Here is an 8,418-nt window from a genome sequence, read left to right as displayed (position 1 = left end):
AGAAGACATGCTACAAGTGAGAGCCTCAAAAGCATCCTTCCCTCCCACCCCCCCCCCATAATTCCTATAGCTTCAACTCCAGCTTTGCTGAACATAATCCCATCATCAAAACAATGCAACCTCCTGTTTAAAAAAGTTTTAAAATCCCAGAAATGGTTAAATTGCATCCTGACTTGTTCTCTCCTGCCAGGAAGGGAGCTCACCCTCCTCTAGCTGGCAGCAAATTTGGAGGCTTGCTGCCTGTGGAGACCCTCCAGTTCCTGGGTTTGGTGGCCGGGCCCCTGGGCTGCCTTCTGCTCCCTCTAAGCAGAAGGAGCCGTGCCAGTGGCCTGGTGAGCCCATGGGGTACAGAGCCACCGTGCTGGGATCCTGTGTCACAGGGTATGGCCAGCTCAGTCCCGGGCTGGATGGGGACGGCTGACAGAAGGAACTCTGCCTTCTCCCTGATCTGCCATTCAGATCTGCTCGACAACTGGCTGAAAGCCATTATTCCCTTAACTGTTGCTTATTTTTAAGTAATACAGCTGCACACTGTAATACACACTGCACAATCCTAACCACCTTTTGGATTGTTCATTAGGGACTTGCAATACTCTTGGTTTATTCCATTTAAACCTGGGTTTAACTAACAGTAGTTATGTGCCCCATCACCTCTTCATTATCAGACTGAATTGCTTCCTGAGGACCAAACCATGCAGAGTCCCGTGGTTTCTGTGAGGCGCCGGGCACCCTCTCTTCTCATCCATTTTACTTAGGCAGCTGCTTTCAATCGAAATTGATGGCAGGCTTGGGCTGGGCGAGTCCTGAGCCGACGGTCAGATTCTGCATTCAGAATCTTCATTTGCAGCAAACAGTGATGCACGTGAACCCACTAAATGCGAGGTAATGTCTGCATAACCATCAAGGAACGAAGGCATAATAAAGGATCAATAATCGCAATGATCTAACTAACAGTTTTGAAATATTTAACCAGAGGCAACAATTAAGGTTCTTTTGATGTTGCAAACTTAAAGCCTATGGTCTTGAATCGGAGTCAAGTGTTTATCCTTAATGATCTTACAAGTTTCCCTAAATGATGCCTCCCCTTGCTCAAGCTCAGCTAGCTACAGAGCCAGCAGAGAAACAAAAAAATCAGGCTTTGAAAATCACATGAAATTGCAATGAACTTTCCTCCTTTGCTAGCTTCTTATCACTTTTAAACAACGCTAAACTAAAGATAAAATTTATGATTTAACTCACGTGATAGCAGGCCATTAAATGATCTCCAAGGAAATTTTGGATTGAGTGGGCTTGCGTTTTATAAAGCATAAAGACCTGCCAGCATTCCTCAGCTGACGTGGGCTGAAATGTTTTGGGGCTTTTTGGCTTTGTTGTTCTGAATGATACTCAGATTTTGGGAATGAAGATGAATATTTGCTTGCTGGTAGCCTGAATTCCACTGAGATACAAATCTCTGTCTCTTTGAGAATGATAAAAGAAGTCAGGCAGGGTATTGTATACCCTCTTGCATTAAGAAAAACTCGAAGGTTTAAGGCCATCTGTATTTAAATCCAAGGACAGATGAGACATTTAAATTTTAGTAGCACTCAGTTATATACCTGACATAGAGAAATGGCTGCAATCCTTTTTATCAGGCTGGAGAATAGGCATTAAATGACAAAATATTAGTCAGGCCATAGATCCACGAAACCTATAAGTTCTGCAGCAGCTTCATTAAATCTGTTTTTTATCAGAGGGGAGAGAAGGGTCTGGTATAACATTGCCAGCATTTGAGGCATTGGGCTTTTAGAGGATCGCTGCCAGGTACTTCATCCATCTGTCTATTTTCATATTTATTGTTTTACCAATCACTTTATTCATCCATCTGTTCATCTGTGTAAACCCATTTTTTAAAATTTTAATTTTTATTTATAGACTGACCTTAATAAACTCTCCTCAAGTACCGCGTGTTTATCACTGTCATGGATGAAAACGTTATTAATGACAGGAGGGCTGAGCGGGGAAGACGACTGCCCTTTAAATTCCTTTTCAGCTGACTGGACCGCAGCAACTCAGCTGGGTGGAGGTGGCTGGATCGATAAGGTCGGAGTTCAGTCACTGGTCCCATCTCCTCTATCATCCCCATCACTGCCAGCTAACGATGCCTGCAGGTGGAGCGGGGGCACTTGGCTATGTTTATGAATTGCCTCGCTCCGTAGCGAAGGCTTTTCCACCCCGTAGGAAAAGCTGTGGCTAGCTCGGGATATTTATTTTGAAATGTATACAAGGGAAGACACGGATGTCAATACAGGAAAAGCAGCTCGGTGTGTTTAGAGTAAATATTGCTGGCTCGTAGTGCAGCACTGGCGCTGTGGGTTTCAGCTCTTCCAGGGAAATTCTGATTAAACATGAATAAGGGATGCACCGGTCGTTGAACGCTTTCCCCATCACACGAAGGAACGAGAGGTGAGTTAGTTTCCAGCACATAGCCACTTGCGCTGTACTTTCAATCCAACTACTTAAACTGTCTTAACTGCCCAGAATCTGGGGCCAATAACCAGAACATCGCGTACGCTTCTATCTCTGCTTGCAACAGCCAGGGCTTCGATACCCACACCTGGTTTGCCCAGGAATAGATGTATTTCTTTTCACAGGTGCATAACTCATAACACAGGTCAGAAAATTTATTTATTACTACTAATCATGTCCGTATTTAATCGCCAACAGCAATATGGATGATTGCTACATTGCAAATAGAAGGTAGTAAGAGTATCTCGAAGTACCTCAAAATTATACACCTATGGATTAAGAGTGCTCCAAATTTATGATAGGTAATAGTCACAAGGTGGCTATAAAAGCTTTACGGGTTCACTTAGTTGACATAAGGTCTAACCTTGCCGCAAAAATACATTTTTATTCTGCTGACTTAAAGCAGGTTTGACAAATACTCTCCAAGATAACTCAGCCCTCACGTTTTATCTTTGGTTGGCCTAGGTGCCATTTGCGACAGAGTTTTGCCATGAAAGATGTAGCTGTGAGGCTGGGGACATTCCCCTCATGGCTTCATCTCATCTCCCGGCTCATTAGAAGCCTTGGATTCCTGACTGGGATTTTATTTTGACATCAGAGGTGTAAATCAAGTCATAAACATATTTAAACTAATGTTGTTGAAAATCTGTAATTCTGACAGCGAAATGAGCAACAAAAAGTGCATGTAATATTTGGTGACATGTAATTTTAACTTCATCCAGTCTCTTTGCTTTTGAGACATTGTTACCTGCAGGATAAGGCAATAAAATAAGGATGTACAAGAATGTGTCAAATATAGGGCTTCCCTAAATTACACTCTGAGGCACAGATTAATACATTTAATACATTCCAGTCATGAGTGAAGTACTTATAGCAGAACAACTGCTCCTTCAGTGATATCATTCACTGGAATGAACTACAGCTAACAGTGACAAGCTGGAAAAATGCCCCCACTTTTCAAACTGTACAAATGGCATTTGGACACAGTAACTCAAAACTGGACACTTCATTTCAAGTTTAAAGCTAGTGGTCCAGTCAAAAGCTATTACTCCATCTTCTTTATTTGTAGTCCATGCTTTTGTGCTCTTTAAGAATCAAATAAATACTGGTGTAATGGTTAGCAACTGCCAGTTCAACGAAAAATACTGCTAAATTCACCAATAAGTCTTTTTTCTACACACACAAATTTATGACATAAGAACTGAACCCATTCCTGTTACAATGTCTGGATAGTTTTTTAATGTAGAGGGAGACTCACTTTAGTGATAAGAGTTTAAACCTCAACTACTTTTTCCTTCTTTCTGGATCATACATCTAGATAGAGAAGAGCGTGAAATAAACGACCGGTGCGTGTAAGCCAAGGTGCACTGAGCTGGCCCGTTCTCAGCTCCCTCAATCCGGCAGAGACAAGTGATCTCTCTAGTTCTGCAGCCTCTTGCATCAAATACTCTTTCCCTTTTGCATTTGCACTGAGATTATTTAAAAGCAAAGAGATTATTTGCACTGAGATTATTTAAAAGCAAATGCAAGAACTGCCCCCTCCTCTATTTTAAGAACTTGATGGAGAAGGGAAGGAGACTGAGCTGGGTACAAGCTCACTAGATGCCTCCTCCTTGTCACCTCTTTGGTCCACTGTTTGCAAGCACCTCTCCCTCAAAGGGATGTCCCAAGCCTCTCACCCTGCCCCACCACTGTCTGTATAACAGTTAGATCCCAGTTTGTGGTCACCACGGACGCCCTGCTACCATGTGTGCCCGTGAAAGGGAGGGAGCAACGCTACCCTTTGACCGAGGAGGACTTCGTACAGAAACAAGAGGATGCCCAGGGAATGGGGCTGGTTGCTTTCCATTCATTGTAGCACCACATGCAGGCTTCGGGGCTCGAGTTTTCAAGTCCTGCTTTGATCTGCATATACAAAATAACCACTGATGCTGACAGGTACAAGGCTTGAGCTCCTCTGTAGCAATTAGCAAGCACATGCACCATACCCCCAGAGAAATCTCTCCTGCACCCCCACACAACTACCACACCATGGGCTATGAGGGCGTCTGTGAATGAATGCTTATTCCAGACAACTTCTATGTTAAAAAAATGCATTATTAGGTGCCACATCACACCTGGAAGAATGCTTACGGATCTGGGGGTTACGCTAGTAATAGTGCTAAACTTCTGAAATTGACTGATGTGAGACCTAGGCAATGATGGTGTGATGAAGGGATAAATATTCATGCTGTCCAAGTGCCACGTCTTCTCTCCAGCCAGCCTTTTTACAGTGTGCTGCATTAAATGCTACAGTAAAACAAGAGCCTAACACCCACTGCAGGGAACAATGGATTGGTTTCTAAAAGGAGAAAAACTCACAGCCTAACACTTCTTCACTAAAGTGCACAAACATGTTTCCCCAAACTCATGAGGTTACTTTCAACTTGTTTTGGGGAAGACAAGGAACTACACAAGCAATTCTAGATTTTCTCAATGTATTATTTTTGTTGTCCAGCTTCCCCAGGTAGTGATTATAACCCTGTTCTTTTTTTGTCACTGATATTTGCAGCTAGAAGACTTAGAAATATGGGGCTGTTCTCAGGTTTCTTTTCCACCAGTGCAGGCTCTGCAGTGGACCTATCATCAGAAGACCCATGGCATCTGAAACACTCAAGAAAAAGTGACTGGAAAGAGAAATTATTTTAATTTCCACAGAAATTACTTACATTTTCTTTTATTCAGTTTCTTGAAGATACTGACGCTGAGATGAACAAGGATTTTATGATATTCTGAGTAATTTCATTTGGTGTCATAATTGCATCTTGAGTAATTCTATCCACATGGAAAATTATGAGGGTTTTTTCTTATCTGCAGGGTACGTTTTAAAGATTTTGTGTTAACTGCAAGTAATACGAGTTGGGAAGAACTGTGATAGCCTACAAACAAAGCACCTTTAGTGACTGAGAAGGGAAAAATGACAGGTATAACAGGGGCAGGATTGTCCCCCTGATCTCTGCATTGACATTATGAGAATACAAAGACCCTGGAAGCTACTGTGCAGAAAAAAGTAGGCTGCTATTACACATACCTCTGCCACCTCACTTCTTCCACCGCTGGCACTGAACACAACATGTCTGTTATTATCTTTCCTTCTCGGAGAGAAGCTCCTTACAATTTGCTGCGCTTTGAATGAGACATCAGAGCTCAGCAGCCCCAGCCCTGCCACGTCCAGCAGGATGCACGTCCCACGTGGTGTAACTTGCTTTTGAAATGACAGGCTGGAAGACTGGGACTCTTGTAGGCTTCCTAAAATCATTTAAGATTAAAATAATCTTTTGACTTTGGCCATCTGGCACCACTTTTTGATGCTTAGCTGATATTCTAAAAAAGTAAAATTTTAATTTCCTAAGCATACAGACTTGTAACTCCTGAGTTCTGCCGTAGCACCAAAGAGAAGCATGAGAAGCCACGCAGGCTGCAGGAGGTAGCTTCTGCCTGCCCCTGCAAGTGTGCTGCAATGCAGCTCCAACAGTGCTGAACTCCCCAGCACTGGCAAAGTCTGCCCTTACTGCAAGCACTCGCTGCTTTTCCTGGAGGTTTCCACATGGCCTTCATCCCCCAGAAAGATGAGAACAAGAGACCACTGGACCTTGCAGGGTGAGTCCCGAGGAAGAGGAAGGGCTGTGGATATTCGGAAAAATCCTCACAATTAATATCCGTTTGAAAAATAGAATTGGTATCTCCTTTCCTTTCCCTCCCTGCCATTCTCTTTGCGAAATAGCTTCACAGTGAGAAACCTATTATTGGCCATTGCACATCATTAATTTTAGAATCATTTCTCTTCTGCTGCATCTTATGGTCCTGCGTTACACTGCATAATGCTGTCATCCCAGCGTGGAAGCATTGCCTATTTCAAGCATAACTCTACAGACCAGAGTTACACAGTCTAAGAGAGACCTAAACTAGACATCACAGAGCAGTGCAGGGGTGGAGCTGACATACAGATATGCAGTCATGAAAATACATTGCGGATGAAGAGCCATTGCTTTATGCAAAGGGACTGGGAGTGCAGGCAATAGCTCGGAAGCTTGGAGATTTCTCAGCAGCTTCTTGCTTAGAAATCCAAATTTCAGGACTATAAACCAACCCTATTAAGATATAGTTCACTGTATTGTAAAACTATACATAGGACTCAACAGCTTATATCTTTGGTAGGTTTATGACAGAGAATATGTTTGGTATTATCCGTTTGAGCACCAAGTGAGTCTATGAACAGATTTCACTGTTCATTGACTGTGCTGAAGGTTGTAGTCACTGGAGGAGTTCACACATGTCAGTGTCTGTGGCCTGCCCAAGCAGAGCTGATGGTGGCAGAGAGGACGCCATTCATGCCTGAAGCCCAGACTAACCGGACCAAGATCTGCAGTGTAAAGGGGCTCTGGATTCAGCCTGGCAGAGAGCTGTGCCGAGCAGCCACCACCATTCACTACAGCTGCAGGTCCAGTTCTTATGTGACTAATCTGACTTTACTCGCAGGGACAAAGTGCTTTCACTAGAGCAGGCAAGAGGATGCAGGGCTAGGGATGCTTTTTTACCAGTACACTGCTTCTGCTCACCAATTTTTCTTAAAAATAATCTAGACACAAGTTTACATTAGTCCACATCCAATCCTAACCCAGCTTGTAAACACTTTGAAGCAGAAGGGTTTTTTTTAATATCTTTATATGCGTCTTGTACAATGGGCCACAGATAGAGAGCCTAGATCAACAGAAGTAAGAATGAAAACCAACACCATGTTCTAAACTGATATGAATAATTCCTTGTATTAGTAATACAAAAAACAAATCAACCCATACTGTCAGGATTTTATCAGTGACCAAGTACTAATTCAAAATTTTACCAGGGTCGGCCAGCTTTTCCATGGAATAACAGCAAAATGTATTTCCAGTTCTGATTTTGACTCATTAAATCCTGTTGACAAAATTGTTTAAGAATTAAATGAAATCCTTTCCAGAAGAACTCTCCTCAAGGGGCACACATGGGAAGCAGCCCTCAAATCTGTCATTCTTGGAAAACCCAACATGACGTTAGGAGACCCGATACTCCTGCTGCAGCGCCTGTGCAGAATACGGAGCGCAGAGTAAACTGACAAAATAATTGGATTATACATGCACAATTCAGACTTTCAGTTACTGGGCGCTTTCTTGCTCCTGGTTTCCACAGAAAAGTCAGGTTTTTGTTCCTTAAGTCCTTATACTGCTTATTTACATATGAAAAGGTAAGTTTATAAAAGAGCTTTCCTATTTTACTACATCTAATAGTTAATAATTTAAATCTGTAGCCATTATCATCATATAGATTGACACAAATGGCATATGGATCATTCTGGGGATGAGGGTTAGTTTCTTTTAAGAGAGAATTGTTTTAGTTTTTGCAGGAAATTAATCAGGGGAATGGGCTTTGTGGAGCATGGAGCAAATCTAATCTGTTCTTTGTTCAAATTTGCCTTGCTCCAATTCCTAGCAATTGTAGACAACATGCTCTTTTGTTCAGGAGCCACTTGTTACATGCATAATTAGAGACTGCAGTAGCTGTGTTTAAAGAAAAACTGTTTTCCAATGTAATGTGTGATCTTGATAATAGTATTTTCATCAAAGGTAGCAATTACATTCATTAAGCTGGGACTGGCAAGGCAGCAAGGAAATTAAGTGGAAGGTGAATAAAAAGCTCCCCGTTTCTTTTTAAAATCTCTGTCTCTTTATAAGTTGAAATGCACCATGTTGAGCTGCAAACTGGAAAATACGTGCTGAATATAAAAAAAAGAAAGAAAGGAAAAAATAAAGTCCTCCTTAACCTTTCTGAATAATGATCCAGAAGATATCCTAGGGACACCTACTATAGATGCACTTTTCAAATTAAAGGGCTTTA

The sequence above is a fragment of the Nyctibius grandis genome, chromosome 4 (assembly GCF_013368605.1).
Source record: "Nyctibius grandis isolate bNycGra1 chromosome 4, bNycGra1.pri, whole genome shotgun sequence".
In the NCBI taxonomy this organism is placed as follows: Eukaryota; Metazoa; Chordata; class Aves; order Nyctibiiformes; family Nyctibiidae; genus Nyctibius; species Nyctibius grandis.
The sequence above is the reverse complement of the archived record's forward strand: the minus strand, read 5'-3'. Positions refer to the sequence as shown.